Below are 23,464 nucleotides of genomic sequence, written 5' to 3'. Positions count from 1 at the left end.
GATGTCCCGCTGGAGGTGGCCAAGTATAAAATTTAACCAAACCCATGCATGCGACATATCAAATAGTGGCTTTCTTGACATCCTGATGAAAGGTAAGCAGGAAAATATTCTCAGACCATATTTGAACCGGTTGTGTTCCGGAACCGGTTCCGGGTGTCCCGCCGGAAGTGGCCAAATATAAAATTGAACTAAAACCATGCATGCGACATATCAAACCGCTGCTTTTTCGATAACCTAATGAACAGTATGCAGGAAAGCATTCTCAGAACATATCGGAACCAGTAGTGTTCCGGAACCGGTTCCAGATGTCCCGCCAGAGGTGGCCAAGTTTAAAAGTTATCCAAACCCATACATGCGACATATCAAATAGTGACTTTTTTGATATCCTGATGTACAGTCAGCAGGAAAATTTTCTCAGACCATATGTATCTGAACCGGTAGTGATCCGGAACCGGTTCCGGGTGTCCCGCCCGAAATGGCCAAACAAAAAAGTGAACCAAACCCATGCGACAAATCAAATCGCGGATTTTTAGGTATCTTGATTTGGCAAAAAAAAGTTTCCGGCCATATTTGGAACAACCGGTTGTATTCCTCACCGATTAAGGGTGCCCCATCGGAAGTGGTCAAATGTAAAGGAGAACCAACCCCATAAATAGCTGTTTTGGTAACCTGATGAACGGTTAACAAGAGAAATAATCATAGACCACACTTTGGAAAACCAATACTGTGCCGAAACCGGTTCCAGGTGCTCCGACGGAAGTGGTCAAATGTAGAACAGATCCAAACGCATGCACACCACACATTAAATATCGGTTTTTTCGATGACGCGCAGAACGGTCAGCAAGAAAAGTCTCAGGCCACTTTAAGACTGCCGGTGGTGTACCGGAACCACTTTCGATTGTCTCGCCGGAACTGGCGAAATGCAAAAATAAGTGTTTGACAGTACATCAAATAGCAGCTTTTTTGAATACACGATGATCGATTCGTAAGAACATAACCTCAGACCATATTTTAGACAACCGGTAGTGTCCCGAAACCCGTTCTGGGTGTCCCACTGGGACCACTTGTAAAAGTGATCTATACCCACCCATGCATCATGAGATAAATCAAATCGTGTGTTTTATGGGTAACCTAATGAACGTTAGCAATGAAATAGTCTCAGACTATATTTGGGAGACCCGGTGTGCTCCGGAAGCTGTTCCGGTACCGCATCGAAAGTAATCAAATGTACAATGCAACATATTACATCACGGCTTTTTGAATAACCCGAAAAACGGTTAACTAGAAAATAGGCTCACACCACATTACAGACTACCGGTAGGGTTGCACAACCAGCGTTTGGTGCTTCGCCGGAACTACGAAAGTAAATAAAATCAATGCAAGCGATATATATGTGTAAGAAAACAAAATCTTACAAATTAAACCCACATACAAACAGACGTCGCACTATACTCACAACCTATCGCTCTTGTTTTCAACGGCCAATAAGATATAGCCCAAATGTTCAGAAAAAAATTGTGTGATCTGTGATTGTGTAAAGAGTTATAGCTTAGCTTGTTGGTATCGTCTTGATATTGATCAGCCTCCAGTGTTAGTGAAGGTGCTCAACAAAGTGCTCAAGCAGTCAACTGAGAAGTCTGATATTTTTCAGCCCTACTTATACGTTGAACATAACGTCGGACTATGTGCAATCAATAAGTTTTGAGTCAATTCAAAGATGTGTTTGATAAAATGCTTGCTTTTCTTTAAAAATATTCGGATTCAGAAACACTTTGACTTACGTTGCCGGAAAGATTGTGAGAACATGTTCGACGAGAAAGGCACTATCACCACTAGGTGGATTAATTTGGGTTTTTTTTTGTTTGCGATCAGGCTAAGGCCGGGGTGGCCTCTGTTGTACATAGTAGCCGCCTCCATTCCACTCGGTCCATGGCTGATTGTATCCAGTTCCGCACTCTGCGCAGGGTCCGCAGATCGTCCTCCACTTGGTCGACCCACCTAGCTCGCTGCGCTCCACGTCTTCTTGTACCGGTCGGATAGCTCTCGAGAACCATTTTATTCGGGTTGCTATCCGACATGCTGATGACGTGACCCGCCCACCGTAGCCTTCCGCAGTGCCATCATGCACTTTGTCTTCGACACATTAATGACTACACACACAGCAAAAAAAAAATATGAAAGTTAAACAGCACGTAAATTGAAGATCAACTGAAATTTGCGGCCGAAAAATGTAAATCACCAACAGTTAACGCCAGCCGAGCAACCCGCTGCTCGTCAGACGGCTTGTTTACAGATTTTCAAGAATATTCGCTTTAAATTTACATGCATCTGCTATAAATCATGCCAGCCACTCTCCGTCATCAGCTAAACGAACGGCTGCTCGCAGCTGTGGCGGTTTCCCCGTCGTCTCTCTCAGTACTCTCTGCAGCAGCCGGAGCATGTCGGGAATGCGTGCATTATCGTAGAAGCAGTTAAACTTTGGCTGTCTCGGGCGAGCGACTCACACCCCAAGGATCTGAGTTCAATTCTCGCTCGGAGCTTCATTTTACTTTATATTTTCTAACAAATATCTGCAATGTACACAGCTACTTCAGATTACCGACTCCGGTAAAATTTTACTGGGGAGTTAAGCTTTTTCGATTGGAAAATGTCTGATAAACACGATGGAATCAAAATTTTTTAAATCAAAATATACTCATTCGACGAAAAATCGACTTTAAATTTTAAAATTGAAAAATAACATGTTTGGCAACACTGTATCGAAAAAATAATATATATCCTGGGTTTCTCCATCAATTTTCTTCAAAAAAGCCGAAGGTCACAAATGTGTATATGTTATAATTTCAAAGCTATAAATTAAGAAAAGGAAGGGAAAACTTGGATGATCCGATCGGAACCAAAATTTGGATTTTTTCTTCCTCCATTTAAACAAACATTCCAACAAAATTTGGTCAAAATCCGTGATGGTCGGTAACACGCGGTGTGTACACTTGGTGTGGAACGACCCAAAACAAGTCGACTGAAATTTGACCTAGCCACAGCACTAAGGGGATTGAGGTGGCCAAAAATCAAAAATTGACTTTATTCAATTTGAGGTTTACCTTCGGTAGTTGAAAGTAGACCACTTGGACCAGTAAACCCTAGAATATTAATTTGCTAGTCCCTATACTCATCGAGATATTGGTAGCCGAATGAGACCATTGCCTATTTTGGTAAAACAAATGAAATGTTCAACTTTACATATCTTTGGCTTGAATGAAAAATGTCATACTTTTAAAGTAGTTTCTAAAAGCTTGCTTATAAACCTTTCGAATGACGAAATGTTGCTTGTAAAACTATTAAATGATACCACATTAAAAAAAATCAAATTTTCTCCAAACAGACTGTTCCAAACAAAAAAAGTTTCGCAAAGTGTCGCTTCGGGACTAATTCCATGTCTTTGTTTAGGATCGCTGGGAGACACTGAAATCAAATTTGGCTGCTTCTTCTTCTTGGCGTACCGTCCTCACTGGGACAAAGCCTGCTTCTCAGCTTAGTGTTCAATGAGCACTTCCACAGTTTTTAACTAAGAGCTTCCTCTGCCAATGACCGTTTTGCATGTGTATATCGTGTGGCAGGCACGAAGATACTCTATGCCCAAGGAAGTCGAGGAAATTTCCTTTACGAAAAGATCCTGGACCGACCGGGAATCGAACCCGTCACCCTCAGCATGGTCATGCTGAATACCCGTGCGTTTACCGCCTCGGCTATATGGGCCCTAAATTTGGCTGCTACTAGCTGCTATTCTGCAATTCCGATCAAGTTGTCGGCGATAATTGAGATATTGCTATATAAAATCACCCTATTGATCAATAAATACCTCTGATGAAACATTTGGTCGTCATGCCCGCTTTTCTCGGTAGATTAATCATATTGCAGTCTGAATCTAGTCTTGGATCTCTTAGCGAAGCGTGTTTTTACGAATTGGAATACATTTTGTAAAAAGGAACAGAAATCCTTAAACGCCTAGAAGTATGCAATGCCCTTATAATTTCATGCTGTTTGAAAAGGTCGTGTTAAAACAACCTGCACAGCATGTTTTTCATATTTTTCAGGCACAAACCCTACGAAAGGAGCAAGACATTATGAAATTGACGCGAAAATATTTTTGGCCACCTGTTTGTATGGAGCCGCCCCATAGTGCACAGGTCAAGGCGATGGCTGGCAATCGCCCAGGATGGAGATCTTCCAACTCGGCCTTCTGTACCACCGTGGGTGCTCAGGACTGAAAGTAAGTAGTAAGTACCGTAAACTCAAACAAATACAGAACAAGTTCCTTCGGATGATACTCAACACCCGCCTGAAGACAAAATCGACTAAGGTCCACTGTCCGGTTAAATGAAACATTTAGGCCCCCGAGCAGAGGAGAATAGCAAATTAATAACAATAGAATCATAGCCTGTTTTTTTATCATAATTTGTTATTGTTAACTTATCAAAATATATCTTTTTAATGACATGTTTTGTTGGCCAATCTTGTTTTGTTATGTTGAAGTATTGTGATATATCCACAAGATAACATTTCAGTAATATATTATGATATAGAACAAGTTAAGTTACTTATTCTGCTATAGAGAATATGTGATAAAGAATAACACAACAGTAACAAGTTCACAAATTTCCTGTTATTAAGTTGTTATTGGTCTAACGAAACATGTTATTGAATTAGCCTTGCAGGAAAATTTTCAAGTTATGATATTTGTTATTTTGCCGCTTATGACAGACAAGTTTATACCATAATATGTTATGCCTATAACATAAAAATTACTGATTCCATTATACAGTTATTAGGCCAAAATAACAAATTTTATTATGCTGTTAATATTTTCTTCTGCTCGGGCCTCGCTGCCACTTTTCAGACCAACAGGCCACCGGGGGGAACTCATTCCCCAAAACTGGATTTTCTGTTAAACTCGACATCTCCACTAGACAGAAATGTCTTGCCTTTTTTTCGAACACGTGTGTCATGACAAAAATGTTCTCTTGCCGTTTACAAGGAGAGCAACTATGTTGAAAATTTCTGTAACGTTTACCCTTTCTGGTAGCAAAATGCTAATACATTTCTGTCTAGTGGAGACATGGGGTAAAGCACAAAGAGTTGGTCAGGTTGCTATTAGCGAGGCTAGTACTGCTAGTACAATACCTTGGATTGTACTGCTACAAAATTAAGGATGACGTTAATAACCACCTTTGATTCCCTATTGGCCCCAACAACACGGTGGCAGTATAAACTCATAAACAATTCCGTAAATTCTGTGTCATTTGTCTGTTCGAACTAGAAATGACTAGTAATGTCAAGCTAATTCTCTACTTGTCTTGTATCCATATTGTCATTGGAATTCCATTGTCAGATGAACTGCATCAATACACCATTTCTGTTGTACAGCACTACCATCGGCAAAAACCCGGACTCTTCAAGTGCGTTTTCTACGACCTGTCAGCTGGAACCGATGACGGATGGTTCGGAAAGTTACTCTCCTCGCCTCAACTGAGCAACGTCCCTAAGCACGTTCTCGATGAAAACTACCACTTATCACTCGGGGAAAGTTGTCTACGACAACCAGACCTGATGCTTGTCCATGTAGGAGACCGAGATCTAAGTCCTTCGAAATGCCCTAATGTGGTGAACTATTTTTTTACCGTCCTTCACACTAATTCTCCTTTGGTGATACTAGTGAATACAAAAAACATCAGTGTCAAAAGCATTGTAAATTTGCTGTCTATAAGGCAGTTCGACAAGGCCGTCTTTTAAAAAAACACGGACACGTTTAATGCTTCCAGTGAGCTGTTCGCTCTTTGAAGGAAGCACGACACTAGACAACGGACTAGCATGCAACGCCCAGTGGCACAGCCGAAAACTTTTTCCTGACAGCTGCGGCGGGAATCGAACCCGCGCTCCTCAGCACGATGCGACTAAGTGCTTGGTGACACTAGCCGCACGACCACGAAGCCACACAAGGCCGTCTACATCGGAACAAAAGAGAAATTATTTTTTCAAATGGGACTTTTTGGGAACCTAGAAAGAGTGATGTTACAGTTTCCACACCCAAAGGACTTGATCCGAAGTAATATTCGTAACTCACATGGCCGGCCCATTGGGTACACTTACGTTTATGAGCCATGGCCTCTAGCTTTCGAATGGATACATCAAACGGCACAGTATCTTAACACTAATTTAACCCGATACCTTGAAATTTGCACCGCAGTGACTCCGTCAGTTCAGTGTTTGCAGAGGCTGGCCAAGGCCAGTTACATCGATATAGTGATGGATCAAAGAGAATCAACAGAACGAAATTCTTCCTACTTCAAAACGATATTTGGCGTATTTCCTATTACTCGTGTTATAGTGGTGCCTCGAGGTAGACTCTTCAATGTAGTTGAAATATACACGAAACCATTCAGTTGGGAAACGTGGGTCCTACTTATGTTGACATTAACGCTGATCGAAACGATAAGTTTGATATTTCCTGCGCTGTTTAAAAACGATCCGTTTTTGTTGGTTGTGTGCGGCTTTGAAAAATATAACTTACACCACGCTAGCTCCACAGAGAAAATTTCTTTACTTTCGATGATAATATTTTTCTTTTTGGTGCTCAATGCGTATGGGACGAAAATGATTGCATTCATGACTGATAAACCATCGGTTGGAAACATTGAAACCCTCAAAGAGCTTGCCGACTCGGGTCTCAAAATTACAGCGGACCTTGTCATCAATGATAGATTTGCAAGCGACCAGCGGTTGGGGTCAATGATGGTTCATAAACCCATCAATTTGCACTCAAAATTGGACGGGGAGCATGCACATTTATGTACTGATCTTGAGGCTGCTTTTTTGGTTTCGTTAAGGCGAAACTATCACTTCAAATTGAATCGGCCCAAATACTTGATAGTCAGCGGGTGGAAAGAGACTCGCATTATCTATTACATAGTCGGATGGATAAGCCCATTTGCTGAGATGTTCTACTACACACAAAAGGTATTTTTTGAGTCGGGGATATTTAACCACTGGGAGAAGACAATGGTGTATTTCAGTTTTTCCGAAGATAGGAAAGATTACCAGTGGATCGAAATTTCTGGGATGCTCTATTTTGATGATCTCGTTTCAACATGGATGGTGTTAACGGTTGGGTTACTGGTGAGCTTAGTGGCATTTGTTTTTGAACTTCTGCTGCAGTATTGCAATCACTATTGGAACAAACTTCGATTAATGCTAAATTACTCGCTTCATATCCTAAAATGCTTGCCTAAGAAATAAACAGAAGCTTATTTTGTTGCGTACTTTAAGATTAGTATATTGACGACGACTGTTTTGAAGAGTCGAATTCGAAAAACTTTTAGATTAGTTAATAATCATATATGTACATTAGTGACTCGTTTAGTCAGCCCCTTCCAAACACACACACATACACACACACACACACACGCGCACACACGCACACACACACACGCGCACACACACACACACACACACACACACACACACACACACACACACACACACACACACACACACACACACACACACACACACACACACACACACACACACACACACACACACACACACACACACACACACACACACACACACACACACACACACACACACACACACACACACACACACACACACACACACACAATCCTTCGTCGGCTTTGTCGGCGAATTTTGAAATCTCCAGTTCAAATCGTAATTTTAAAATGTACACATAACGACTAATGACTGTCAGTGCATACTGCAATATTATGTATCAACACATTTAAGTAATTGAAAGTTTTGTTAAGTATTAGAAAAATAAATTTAAATAAGTTGGAAAACGAGGAAAGCGTTGAATACACCTAACGAAATAAAAATTTCCAAAAAATGCAATTTTGGAGATATAGTTATACTTTTTAGCGATTCATTCATTTTGGGAAGTGAAGCATCTGAATATTCCAGGAATCACTCGAGATCTCTCGATTTTCTATCATCCCACTGTCCCCCACTGAGATGCACCAATTCTTTCTCTCTCTCTCTCTCTCTCTAATGAAATCAATAGAGCAGAGAATGGTAACTCTCATAAGTAGATAAGGTACCACGACGGAGTTCAGATTGATAGTTATTTAATTGAACTTAACGTTTAACGTACACTCAAACCTCCATTTAGGTAGGATCCATTTAGGTAAAATCTATTTAGGTCCCTCCATTTAGGTAACGTTACCTAAATGGAATTTGATTGTGTTCAGATCAGTTGGAGTACTTAAGATTAGGTATAAGATTGGTTTATGGGAAAGAAGTAGTGAGTGGTGTTACGGGGGGTATGGGGGAGGGGGATGCAATGTTGCCCCTTAAACACCCCCCCCCTCCTTCCATGCAGTGTTGAAAAGTGCCAGTATCCAGCGTCATTTCTAGCTGAAATTGATATAATCAACCATCCTTCCATCATTCAATTGATATCAGCTCCAGCATTGATGACGTCAAACCCGACATCAACCTATCATTCACCTGTTTTTATTTTGGCCACCAAACCCAACATAGACCCAACAGTTGTTCGATGTTGGTCCAACAATGGTCCAACATACGATAAAAATTTACCCGACATTGAATAATTTTTCAGTCTGGTGGAATTTGGCAGGGTTTTTCGCAAGGTTTTTCGTGTTTCGTGCCCAGCTAGTCATTTGAATAACAATTCTGATTTAAGACCCTCCAAAACCCCCGAAAACGCCCCTGAAACCCATCCCCTCCTGAAACCCACCCCCTCCTGAAACTCCTTGAAAGCCATCTGAAACTCCGCATGATCTCCTTTAAATCTCTTAGTAACTCTCCCTTGTTGAACTTCTTTGCAACCTTGTAATCCATTTAGGTAATAAACTGAATCCATTTAGGTAATGAATCCATTTAGGTAAAAAATCTATTTAGGCAGTCCCGACTCATTACCTAAATGGAGGTTTTGGTGTATTAGGTGTCAACCAAGTGTCAACTGTATGTAGATAAAATTATGTGATAAAATGTGAAAATAGCAATTAATTGTAGTACGTGTAAATAAATGACTGAATGTTATTTGTATGAGTAGTGAATCAAAACAAAATTACCGTCATGGGAATGGAAGGTATGGAGTTGATGGACAGTAGCCCTAGTATTGCGCATTTTCCACCCCACTGGACCCCTTTTGTAGTTAGCATAAGTGCGGGATCGTGGATAAAACTGCGATTTCGCTTCGGATCGTGTCGACATCTTCTGCCCACTTATACAGAATCTTAAAATGAAAAAGTTCGCAGAACCCAGCCAACACGAAGTCGTATATGATGTAGAATAGGATGCTTAAGTGGAGGCCATATACGTACATGCTTGCATTTAACCGCGTGTAAAAAGTACGTATATCACCTCCACTTTTGCATCCTATTCAACATCATATGCGACCGGGTGTTGGCTGGGAAGACACAAAACGATTCAATTCGAAATCGCAGTTTTATCCACGATTTTGCACTTATACTAACTGCGAAAGGGGTTCAGTGGGGTGGGAAATGCGCAATAATATTCATCAAAACCCTATGGCGGGCAATGAAGGCTGCTATCAACCCAGCCTTTTGACAATCCGTAAGTTAGCCACATGCTTAATAAGGGAACCAATACCCTACTTCATTGCCTCTATCGAACCGCGAGTTTTACGGCTCCCCACAACTAAAAGGGTAATGGTTCCCTTATTAAGCATGTGGCTCCCATTTTAATCCTACAAACAAAAGATTGAAGCGCTGCTTGTTGTGTTTCTAATTTTTATATTTGTAGTTAGAAGTGAGCACCCATGGAAACAAAAAGATAGGGATCAATCGGTGCGCTAATCGCTTGTTTTCGAATATGATGAATATGAGAGCGGGAGATTACTGATGGCACAGATACCCTATAACACATTAAGAAACTTGTGTCTAGAAGCTTGTCTAGAAGGCATAGAATGTTTCTAATTGACAAATTGGGCGATGATATTTGTGAAAAAAAAACGCGTTCTGATGGGATTCGAACCCAGGATTCCGTATTCGCTAGACCGGCGCTTTAACGCTAGACCACGCTTAGTGCCACAGAACGTGTAACGACTCTGCGGAATAAAAAACAAACTGACTTCGAAGCCACACCTTGAATACTTCTTTTTCACATACGCATCACTCTTTCGGCTTATATGCCAATCCAAGACATACCAGCAAATCTGGTAAATGCTAGTGAAGGTCAATATATATATGTCATTGTACCCTAGCTTGCGTCACATCGGGGCAGTTGGTCGTCAAGCGTGCGATCGTACTGAGCTCTCGACACCTACTAAATTAGACACCAGCAAATATACTCTTCATGGCTACACGATTACAAAAGTTACACATTTTTGTGTACGCCTGTCGCTAGAGTCAGAAAAGTAACTGTGTATGTACGTACATTTGACATAGGGCTAGAGACTGATCCAGTAGTACATAATTTACCTTACCAATCAGGCTAAGGCCGGGGTTCCACTCGGTCCATGGCAGTTTGTCTCCAGTTCCGCACTCTGCGTAGGGTCCGCAGATTGTCCTCCACTTGGTCGACCCACCTAGCTCGCTGCGCTCCACGTCTTCTTGTACCGGTCGGATGACTCTCGAGAACCATTTTAGTCAGGTTGCTATCCGACATCCTGATGACGTGACTCGCCCACCGTAGCCTCCCGATTTTCGCGGTTCCATCTGCACTCCGCCGTAGATGGTGCGCAACACCTTCCGTTCGAAAACTCCAAGGGCGCGTTGGTCCTCTGCACGTAGGGTCCATGTTTCGTGCCCATAGAGGACGACCGGTCTAATCAGCGTTTTGTAGATGGTTAACTTCGTGTTACGGCGAACTTTATTCGATAGTAGAGTTCTGCGGAGTCCAAAGTAAGAACGATTTCCTGCCACAATGCGCCTCTGAATTTCTCTGCTGGTGTCGTTGTCGTCGGTCACCAGTGAGCCCAAGTACACGAATTCTTCAACCGCCTCGATTTCATCACCGTCGATATGAATTCGGGGTGGCGCACGGTGTCAAAATATCGATTATTATCGAACTTTCATGTACCTCGGATTTTTCTTCATAGAATGTTAGAATTTCGGCTGTAATGTATAAATGTAAAATTTGAAAATATTCTATCGGGGAAAATTTGAGTTAGATGAGTTTTAGGGTATTTTCCATACTGAAAATCAATTATTACTATTTAAGCCCAAAAAACGTCCCATACAAAATGTATGGAAAAATTTCGCCATGAAATTAGTCAGAATTATGAAAATTTCGCCGATGAAATACTATTCTAGTTTTCGATAGAAAATCGAGGCCAAAATACTATTCATTTTCGAAGAAAAATCCGAGGTACATGAATGTTCGATAATAATCGAAATTTTGACACCGTGTGGCGGGCGCGGTGATTCCTCCCTGGAGCCCTTTGCCATCATGTACTTTGTCTTCGACACATTAATGACTAATCCGATTCGCCTGGCTTCACTCTTTAGTCGGATGTACGTTTCCGCCATCGTCTCAAATTTACGAGCAATAATATCAATATCATTAGCGAAACTAAGCAGCTGAACGGACGTCGTGAAAATCGTCCCACTCGTGTTTATCCCCGCTCTCCTTATTACACCCTCTAACACAATGTTGAACAGCAAGCACGAAAGACCATCACCTTGCCGTAACCCTCTGCGAGATTCGAACGGACTCGAGAGTGTTCCTGATACTCGAACTACGCACATCACTCGATCCATCGTCGCCTTGATCAATCGTATCAGTTTATCCGGGAATCCGTATTCGTGCATAATCTGCCATAGCTGTTCTCGATCGATTGTATCATACGCCGATTTGAAATCGATGAACAAGTGATGTGTGGGCACGTTGTATTCGCGGCATTTCTGCAACACCTTCTCGTTTTTCAACTGTTCACATTCGCCGTCGTACCAGTCGTTTCTGTGATTCGGAGTCGCGAAGCCTAGTGCTGTAGCCGAGGTACTACCTATGGCGGATCGGATGTCCCTCGAGCCATCTTCAAGTGTAGCTGCGCCAAGCTGCTCTTCCGTTGGTAGGGCCACTGCTAACTGTACACAAATGTGAGTGAATTGTACACAAGACTGTGCTGTTTCGTTTTGGGGTGTAAGTATGTGGGCACAAACGATTACTGGTTGACTGGGTATATTTATCATATAATAATCATTTGAAATCTGGATAAAATGATCCTATAGTGGACCCCGTGTTGTCTACGTTGTGGTAAAATGGTCCTGAAACAGCTAAGTTTGGGTATACAACAAAAACCGTGAGATCCTGTGGACATAATATGAGATTCACAATGGCGGGTATTGGACTCTGTACGAATGGACGAGCTGAGTTCAGGGTTTTCACATGCTTTTACGATAATAGCAAATTTCAGCTACTAAGGGGTCCACTATTCGTTAACATACCCTACAAGTGTTTTCATTTCTCGGAGTGTCACGAACGCCGAACCTGAGGGTTGAAGACAGGGATCCTTCGTTTCCAGCTTTAGAAAATTCGACGACAGTTTCAGGAAATTATTTGAGTAGTTCTGTGTTTTCCAACAAGATCAGACAGTACTTTGTCGAACTGAGCAAGTTTTATTAAGGGCTTTCCATAAACCACGTGGTCATTTTTGTGGATTTTCTGAATTCAATCAGAATTCAAAGATCGAAATAATTTTATTTTTCGGGAACTGCTCCAGGAGTTCCTTATGGAATTTAGGAAATACCCCAGGGTTTCTTATCTGTACTAACGCGATTTTTGGCCCTAGGCTGATTCATCTCGGGACTCACGCTTTACTTCATTTCCAAGGGAGAAACTTACATTTTGAGCGCTCTTCGGGAATGGGATTCGATCTAATGTTCTCGACGTGATAGTCACGTGCTTCAACCATCACACTAGGTTCGCTCCACTCGCCCATGAATGTTTATAGAATTCCACCAGACATTATTTTGGGATTTCTTCCAGGAATTACTTAGGCAATTCCTCCATAAGCATATTTTTAGGAATTGGACCAGAATTCATAATTTCCTCCAAGAATTCCTCCGAAATTCCCCCAAGAATTCCTCCGAGTATAGGAACACCTAAAAACAAATCCTGGAAGAATTCAAAACTTGGCATTAATATAGTTGAAACTTTGTTGATCAGTATGAAGTACGGCATATAATGAACAACACCTTAAGAAAGAGCATTAAAATTAACTTTTTCAGCAATTAACATACATGGCTCATGGCTAATAATTGATTTACAACTAAATTCCAGAAGGTTGTAATTACCACACAGTTATGAAAACAATTGTAGTTACCACCTTTGATTCCCTGATGGTCCGAACAGCCAGTGCTGAAAATGTCATTTCGTCATATCTCAATTCAACCCTTCTACAGCTTATTTAAGAAGCTGAACCTGAGAATATGGAATATGAAAAACTTGTGCAGCTAGACCAGTTCTACAAGAAAGTCACGGAGAACTCGCTCATTTTCGAATATTTAAGGTAAATGTCACGGACTTCCCTCGAAAAATGCCAATTGATATTCATGGTGTATATCAATTGGCATTTTTCGAAGGTAGTCCGAGACATTTTCCTTAAATATTCGAAAAATAGTGGGTTTTCGTGATTTTCCTGTGTAACTGGTCTAGTCGCACAAGTTTTTCATACACCATATTCTCAGGTTCAGCTCCTAGAATGAGCTGTAGGTGATTAAATTGAGATATGACGAAATGTTATTTTCAGCACTGCTAACAGCGCGACATTGGGTAATATGAATTTAGTAACGTATCCGTACATTATATGTCATTTGTCCCTTCGAACTAGTGCTAGTACTATACGAGTCTGCTATCCATTTTGTGAGGTTGCCGCATATGATTTGGCAGCACCATAGACTAATTTCAAGACCTCGATGTACCAAAGAAAACCATTTAATTTTCTGTGTCCAGTCCGGTACCCAATAAATATTTATTATCGTGTATTTTTTCCGTGTAAATTGCCTTTTGTGTCAATTATATTTAGCGTGTTACACCGATCTGACAGCTCTGACAGTAAGGGACTAAACATAAATTACGTAAAGTGGATACCGAGGATTGTTCACAATCTGCGAACTTGACTGCGGAAAAAAAAATCGCGACCATGACGCCGCTGGCAGCACCGTCTGTGTAAGGTTCAAGAATTAATCGAGTTAGTAGACAATAGCTGCCAACAGAAGCACAAGTGAGCTGCATCGTGAGGATCGGTGCGCTACGACCTATTCCTCGGTAATCGAACCGCACATTAGCGACCCTGCCAGGAGGCTGCTTCCCGGTCGTTTTTCGTAACGAGCTTGGAAAAACAAAGAGGGAATAAGAACAAAAGAGAGGACAGTCGATTTGCTGTCATCCCCATAGGGAAGTGGAACCATCTCAGCAGGGGTTCTAATTTGGGCACTTTTCTGCTATAACTCAGCCAATTCTTAATCAATTGACACAATTTTCGGAACGCGATGAGATACGTATAGTATCTAGCCGTGTACAAAATTTCAAGTCAATTGGTTTGGAATTGACTGAGTTATAGCGAAGAGTGCCCAAAATACCGGCCGTTGCCCAAGTGGTTCGCTACCCTAGTTTCAATCGAGCAGAAGGCCTGTCAAAACGACAGGGATTCACCACTTTGCAAACCTAGTTTTTCGGATGTTTTATTCAGTAATCGGCCGTGGTGCGGTGGAAGTTGTTTAGTGTGTACCTATGTCCGAGGCAGGAGAGGAGATGAGTGGATGATTGCGGTGTAATCCAGATTTTCATGTCTGATCAGAGGTGAGTGTAGTATCCAGACTAGGAAAATTAAAAATAATTCTAACAGGCCCGTGCACAGAGAAGGCGACAAGGGAGGGGTTTTTCCTTATTTTGGAAAAGAGCGGAGGGGCGCCTAGTGTTTCCAATTTTCAGCAATGGATGGATGAATAAAATGCTTGGATTTCACATTGACAATTTACCTTATCTTAAAAGGAAAATCGTGTTAGGTACTGCTCCTTTGAATTCCACTAAGAATTTGCATTACTTACCTTACCGATCAGACTAAGGCCGTGGTGGTCTCTACTGTACATAGTAGCCGTCTCCATTCCACTCGGTCCATGGCTGTTTGTCTCCAGTTTCGCACTCTGCGTAGGGTCCGCAGATCTTCCTCCACTTGGTCGACCCACCTAGCTCGCTGCGCTCCACGTCTTCTTGTACCGGTCGGATGACTCTCGAGAACCATTTAAGACGGGTTGCTATCCGACATCCTGATGACGTGACCCGCCGTGACGTGACCTTATTTTGCATATTGCCTTTTTTTTCGCGTCGAAAGAGTTCTGTACACTGTACATTATAATTTTTAGCTATTCGCTTTGACAGAACCTCGACCAATGCCATCTATGAAAAGTTTGCCTAGGGAGATTTTGCACTTTGATTTCCCTCTAAGCGATGACATAGGAATGGGATTACGTTGAGAAGTATTGCAAATTATTCCAAACATATTAGGATAATATCGCTATCGCGATTGGATCGCCAAAACGGATCGGGATGACCACGCAATGAGTTTTCGGAAGCAGATTGCATTGGGATGAGTTGTTGAAAGTGGATCGGGATGACCACGCTGTTAGGGGCTGTCCATAAACCACGTGGTCATGAGGGGGGGGGGGGTTCGGCCAATGACCATTTTGTATGGACGAATAAAAAAAATTGTATGGACTAATGACCACGCGGGGGGGGGGGGGGTGGTTGAGAAGTCCCAAAAAAATGACCACGTGGTTTATGGACAGCCCCTTAGCTGTTGTTGAAAGCACATCAGTGGACATCCACGCTTTTCGTTTTTCGAGAAAGAAGTGAAATGCTCTGTAGACGTGGCGAATGAGCGATGACGGACTCCCTAACCCACAAACTCGAAGCATAGTAGCAGCTTGATGGCACAAATTTCCCGAATGGAGGAGAACGTGCCTCTAGAGCCGAGCTACTGACACCTGATAGTAGCAGCTTGAGAGAGTTTCGTGCAGAGTACTGCACAGGGTGTCTTGTCCAATCCCATCCGGGTCGTCGCTGAAGTAAGGTATTTATGTATGCAAGTATACCATTAACGCCATTGTTGCACATCGTAACCGACGAGATCGTGGTAGGTGCAATCGATCGTGAACCAAATCGTGGATTGCTCTGGCATCCCATTACCATGGACCACCTAAATGACCTCGAACTGGCTGATGACGTTGCTAGATTAACGGCACTGGCTGTTCTATGCAGAGTAAGCTTGATCACTTGCCGATCGCTCCTCGGCAGCAGGTCTTAGGTCAACAAGGTCAAATCGTTGGTCAACCCTTTCAGCATTGCGGTAGGTGCTCAACTAGGAGCAAATGTTGAAAGCTTCCAACAACTTGATAGCTCCTTTTGCTAGATTAAGCAATGTATGAAAAAAGCAATCAGGTTAGTCGACCAACGAAAACAAAAATCAACTCAAACGCAATACTTGTGCAAACTGTATGGCAATGAAACCTGGTGTGTATCATTGGAGAGCAATCAACGGCTGCAGTTCTTTGCCTGTGTTGTGTAATTCTTGCATGGTGGTCTCATTATTGGATCTCTTACATTGAGCTCCATCGTCGATATCACCGGAAGCGGAAATCGGAAGTGCAAGTTAAGGTCGGTTGACCACACTTCAGGCAGGGATGTGAACGAAATTAGTAAGCAAGTGTTAGATCGGATCCCAGCAGAATATCGCAGCAAAGTTAAGGCCCAGATGCTCAAGGCGGATGACGGGCAATCACCCAGGAAAGAGATCTTTCAGTTTCGTTCTCTATGCTACCATGGGTGCTCAGGACTGAAGAGAAGTTAGTAAGTTTGCATCAAGTCAATATTGTGTCTTTAGAAAGTTTATTATGCAGAAATTACATCAAAAGATGAGCTCACTCTTATAAAGACTGACTGCGTAGTCCAATAGTAAACGCAATGCGCTATACAAAACAAAACAGAAAGCTCATCAATAATTTAAGATGGGAAAAGGAGCATTCTCCTGAAAAGTTGGAACGATATGCCTAGCCTAGACTCAATTAACCACACAATGTAAACGATTAGAATTCAAAAGTGGATGTAATAATGAACATAGTTACCACTACTAATCTAAATTAATGATGGCAATTGGATTGTAGAGAACATGAATCTTGGAAATATTTTCATATGCTTTCCACAAGCCACCGAAACGGACTGATAATGCAATGTTCTGAATTTAGGCGCCTGAAACAAATAGCGCTTCTTGCATCCTGCATCCATCTTGCCACGGGAGTTTCGTTACCTGATCAGCTTCTGCAATACACCATATCAGTAATACAACACTATGGCCAACAAAAACCCGGATGGTTCAAGTGTACATTCTATGACCTATCAGATGGAACCGATGAAGGTCTGTTCGGCAAACTGATTTCGTCACCCCAACTAGACAACGTCGTCAAATATGTGGTGAATGAAAATTTTTATTTCGATTGCGAGCGTTTTCCTCGCAAACAAGACTTAACGGTTGTCTTCGTGGGTGATCGTGATCTGAGTTATTCAAAGTGTCCTGTATTTGTGAAACGGTTCTTTACATATTTGGACAGAAACTCTCCCCTGTTGGTGTTGCTGGATACACGAAGCTTCAGCGGTGATCAGAACATTGGAGTTTTATTGTCTTCTGCAGAGTTTGATAAGCTTACCTACATTGGCACAAAGGGCAGAAAGAACATCCAGATGGGACTTTTTGGAAAACCAGCGAAAGTGATGGAACGTTTCCCCCATCCAAAAGATCTGTTCCGTAGTAACATTCGGAACGCACATGGGCGACCCATTGGATTCACTGACACATCTTTGCCATGGCGTTCATCACGAAATTGGCTACACCAAACTATGCTTTTCCTAAACACCGGGCTGCTGTACTTGCCGAACATCTGCACCATAAGGGAGCCGTCGATCGACTGCATGGAAAAAATGGTCATGGTCGGTCGCCTTGACATATCATTGGATCTTAAAGATCCAGCAGGATCCGTACATCCGATCATCAAATTGATTTTCAATGTTTTGCCTATTTCCCGCGTTATTATGGTACCCCAGGGTAGACCATTCAATGCAGTTGAAATGTTCACGAGGCCTTTCAAGTGGGAAACTTGGATTGTGTTTTTGACGATGATTATTCTGACCGCAGCAATAAGTTTTCTATATCCTACGCTATTTCGAAATGATCCAATTTGGTTGATATTATGCGGTTTCGAGAGAAACCATGTACAGCACACTAGTGCGAAAGAAAAGTTATTGATACTTCCGATTATGTTATTCTTCTTTATTATGTGCAGTGCATATGAAACAAAAATTATTGCATTCATGACGAACAAACCATCCATTGGTAGCATTCAAACCCTGGATGAGCTCGCAAGATCAGGTCTCAAAATTACAACAGATCTCATAGTTAACCCATTTTTAGCACATGACCAGTTATTGGGACCACTGATGCTCCATAAACCCATCAATGCTGACCTGGGCCTGGACGGGGAGCACGCACATTTAAGTACTGATCTCGAGGCTGCTATCTTGATCTCGCTGAGACGAAACTATGACTTCAAGCTGAATCGACCGAAATATGTTCTAATCAATGAACGAAAATCAACTTCCATCACCACCTACTGGATAGGGGTAAACAGTCCGTTCGCTGAGATGTTCTACTATACACAGAAGGTATTTTTCGAAGCGGGACTGTTCTATCTATGGCATGAAGAAATGTTTCGTGTCTACGTGGATAACGATAGGAAGAACCACATGGGGATTGCCGTGAATGATTCTGGGATGTTGTCGTTCGATGATCTCGTCTCAACGTGGATACTGTTAACGATTGGCTTATTGGCAAGCTCAGTGGTACTTGGTCTAGAGCTGTTGCTGAAATACTGCAATCGAAAAATTAATTTTCGAACAACGCGCAGCAAACACCTTACTCGTCCTTTTCAGTGATCCTAGCGATGTATGAAAATTAACAAATTGGAGCTAGTATTACTATGATGCTTGGTCCGAATTGGTAGTCAGAATGTCTCTGATTAAGTTCTGAACACCACATGTTGACCCATCCACGCTGTAGTACAAGGATTTGCTTCAATTGAGATGGAGTAAGACAAAAAAAAACCTTTTTAATCCACCTAGCGGTGATGGTGCGTTTTCGAGCCTTCGAAGTTTCGTTTCCGCTTAACTTAAGGACTTAAGTGGCATGTTGATAAATAACACACTTTTAATCGTTTAACATTTCCATTTTTTGACACATGAAATCATATCATTCAAATGGATTCTGTTTTGTATGATACTTTATAACACGATACGTGGTACTTAATCCTTGTCCGTATGAAACGATCAGTGCGGTAGAGTGGCAAGATTTTCTCCAACTTCATCGATTTGTATAGTTAAAAGTTAAGCCAATGCTGCTGCTGCTGTTGTGGATTTGTGTGATTCCATTTTTTTATCTGTTAAATAAACAGTGTGTCGGTGTACAGACTTGAATGTATGCATGTTCTGTTCTTGGACATTGTTTGTTTAGATTATTCCCGTGATGACTTTGGTACCCGTGGTCATGTTGATGTATTTAATCAAACCAACCTTTGCGCACTAGACTTTGTCAAAAATACAAAATGACAGCTGTATTTCAAATTCACCACACAACCCCGAGCACCGTTAGTTACCCAAAATGGGTCTCCAGATAGCCTAGTAAATAAATGGTTCAAGCGAATCATTCGGGGCAATATTGGAATTCGTGGCAGTGTCCTAAAGCTTATACCATATTTGGTTTTGCACAGTTTTACAGACTTCAACTTTATAAAACATTCACCATTCTCTGTTCGCCATTTTCGGACTTGGGACGTCTTCCACATTACTCAATGAACTCTTTTTGCACGGTTTTTCAGCTTAAAACTCCATAAAAATCTACAATCCAAATGTACCACTTTGCATGATTTTCGACTCCAAGGCCCCATAATTCAACCACCATTTTGAATATTTGGCCACCATCATGGATTTCCTCGCCACAGTTTTTGGATTCTGGTTATTTTATCCAAACCAAAATGACTCATAGGGGTTTGTTTTTGGAGCTTCAATCCCCATAAAATTGAATTGCGATCCCCCATCGTGGATTATTCTGTTGCCTTCTTCGGACTCGGGACGTTTTCTCCATACCAAATATACGCATTTTGCATGGTTTTTGAGTCTGAAACTCCATAAAACAACCATGTACCATCTTTAACTGTGTTATCTTGGTTTTGGACCGCCATCTCGGATATCCTGGGCTTCAGTGTTGAAATCTGCCCATTTTGCATGGTTGTAGAGCTTAAAATTCCGTGAAACAGCTGTCATCCTCAATTGAGTGCCACCATCTTGAATTTTGGATCCACATCGTGGAATATTTCCACTTGAGGTCGGCGGGCTCTACCGTCAGATCAGCGTATTCAAAAAGGATCTCCAAATGCTAGACAACATTGGAGATAGAACAGCGAATTGAAGTACTCTAGTGGTGCACATCCCGAGCAGAGGGAAAAAGCTCAATAATAACATATTTTGATACGGAGATCAAAAAGTGATATTTGTTTGCTTGAGATAAAGAGGTAAAAGTACTGAAAATAATATCCCAGTTTTATTCCTGGAACATCATCATCATAGCACATTTAGCTCTTGGTAAGATCTAACCAATAGTAGTGAGCTATTTGATTGATCTTCAAATATCGAATTTTGCTATTGGTTAGATGGTTCAAGAACAATTTTTTGCTATTATTTTCAGTACTTTTACCTCTTATCTCAAACAAATCAGTTTCATATTTTGATCGTCAGTACTTGGACTCTGCCCGGGATGGTATACAGCCGCCTGAATCCTGCAGACATTGGGAGACCCATCATAACTCGAAGAACGTCCCAACCTACCGCAATCTCATCACCTTCCTTCGCAACCACTGCGCGGTGTTTCCATCAGTTACTCCACCGAAGCGCAGCCAAACCGAGCAGCGACTATGAAGCCAACAGTCTGTCAAATCGTCTTCAAGTCCACGGCAGATAACTTTTGAAAGAAGAAAAAGCCATCTCTAATTTTTTGATATGTTATGTATAAATGTCTCAGCTTTCAATTGGTGCAAACATTTTGAAAATCGGTGGTTGCCCTCATGGTGAAAAAAATGTTTTGGTATGAAAATCCAAGATGGCGGCCAAAATCAATATGGCCGACCCATCTTTTTATTATTGTAAATAGTAGCTCTATCTTTCCTCTTTTCAACAACAATTTGTTTTTAAGGTGATTTTTGGAGAAACTTTCGAGTTATAACGGTTTAAATGAGCCACCATTTGACCAAAATCAAGGGGTCTGCAAAAATTATTGTGGCTCTAACTAACGAGGGGGTCCATCAATTTGAGTAACCAAATGCATTTTCCTTACCTTTTTAGCGAGGACTACAACAACATTTTTGAAGACTAGGTGTAAATAGTGGGCCGGTCTCAGCGAGAATTACCCATTTGTTTTATCTTTCAATACGACGCTCTAGTGATCTCAGTATGCATCCTAGAGGGTTGGAGTCTTCGACAAAGTGTTTTGCATGGGTTGGTACTACATTCCTATGTCTTCGGTTTTGACCTAAATCTGCTTAAACTGATCTACATAAGTTTTATCCTCCAATAAGACGCTCTAGTGTTCTCGGTGTGCATCTTAGAAGATTGGAATCTTTGCTAAAGTGTTTTGAATTGGTTGGTATTACATTTTATTGTCTTCGGTTTTGATCTTGATCTGCTAAATTTATTGTAGATAAGTTCTTTCTTTCAATACGACGCTCTAGTGTTCTCGGTATGAATCCTACCGGGTTGGAGTCTTCGGCAGAGTGCTTTGGATTGGTTGGTCCTGCATTTTTACATCTTTTGTTTTGATCTAGATTTAGTTTAACTGATCTAAATCAGTTGTATACTTTTGATATGATTATGTGGTGTCCTACACGCTAAGACCGCTCAGTTGTAAGACCTACTATTAAGTGAATAAATTCCAGACCACACCAACAATGTGTAAAATGTGCGAAATGTCGCTATTTTTTTTGTTTAGCAAGGTCACTAGTAAACATAGCAAGATTTCCGTAGAATTTTATTTTGCGAATTTAATGATGTTGTCAACACAGGAGCTGATTTTGTGAATGTGTAAGGGTTACACATTTTTGGTGTTGTCTGGAAATTAGGCACTTTAGTGCTGAGCGGTTTTGGCGTGTAGATATGCTTCCTGAAGGGTTGGAGTTTTTGAAGAAATGCCTTGGATTTATTGGTTCCGCATTTACAAGCCTTCGATTTTGATCTATAGTGGCTGTAACTGCTCTAGACATTGTTTTCTTTTTGAATGTTTCTCCAGAACACTAGAACTTGAATCCTAGAAGGTTGCAGTCTTCAATAAAAAGCTTTAGGTCGAGTTGCTAAATTTTACAGCTTTGGTTTTGATATAGATATGCTGTAACTGATCTATAGCAGTTTTTGCCTTTCTCGTACACCAAGGTGTACCGAAAGGCTATATGTTCACTCCAAAAACGAAAATTTGATAGAGCCTCCGGAGGAGTCAAGTGTCGACTCAGCTCGACGAGTTTAGATGATGTATGTGTATATATTTTTTTTCCTCCCAACCTCCCGAGCAGAGAAAACCGATTGGAAAAACTCTGCTACACCTTGTCGCCTCGATCCCGCTGGTACCACTGATGCGACTGCTTCAGGAGGGGGGGGGGGGCAATGCGCTCATGCGCTCTTCTTCTTCTGTGCTAATGCACATTTTGTCGCTTCTAAATTTGTTATTCTAATCTTTTTAGTGTTCGTACCTAACCTATCGCCATTCAGCGACACAGTTGGTACAAACATACACCCAATTTGTTATTCTAATGCCGTCCGTGTGCCATTTAGCACTCCGGCTTTTCGCGCACGACTCGGATAGTCCCCGACGGTGGATCTACCCTATCCGACAAAGAGTTCCCCGACACTGAAACTTCTTCCGTTACCGATACTTCCCAGGCTGGTGCCAAGGTCGGTTCTGAGATTCCGGTTGGAGACTGGCTTCCGGTTCACAGGCGCCCTGACGACCAAGCACCGGTGCTTTTTCGCGGTCTACTCGGTCTGGTCCCCGGCGGTGGACGGACCTAGCCTACTCCGACAGAGAAAGACCCCGACGGTGGAAGTTCTCTCGACACCGATGTTTTCAACCCGACCAGTAAGGTGCCGAAGTCGGCCCGGCGATTCCGGTTGGTGGTAGACTTCCGGTTCACCGGCCCCCCACCGGTACTACGCAACGAACGACTCGGTCAAGTCCCCGGCGGTGGATCAAGCCTACTCCGATCGCGACCCAATACTCTTTGATCGCCATCTCCGCTGGAGAGCTGACATGATCCGCGTGACCGCTCTGTTCACCGCATTCCATACGGTTTTGTCCTGACACATTCTCTCTACTACG

The sequence above is a fragment of the Aedes albopictus genome, chromosome 3, assembly GCF_035046485.1.
Source record: "Aedes albopictus strain Foshan chromosome 3, AalbF5, whole genome shotgun sequence".
NCBI lineage: Eukaryota > Metazoa > Arthropoda > Insecta > Diptera > Culicidae > Aedes > Aedes albopictus.
The sequence above is the reverse complement of the archived record's forward strand: the minus strand, read 5'-3'. Positions refer to the sequence as shown.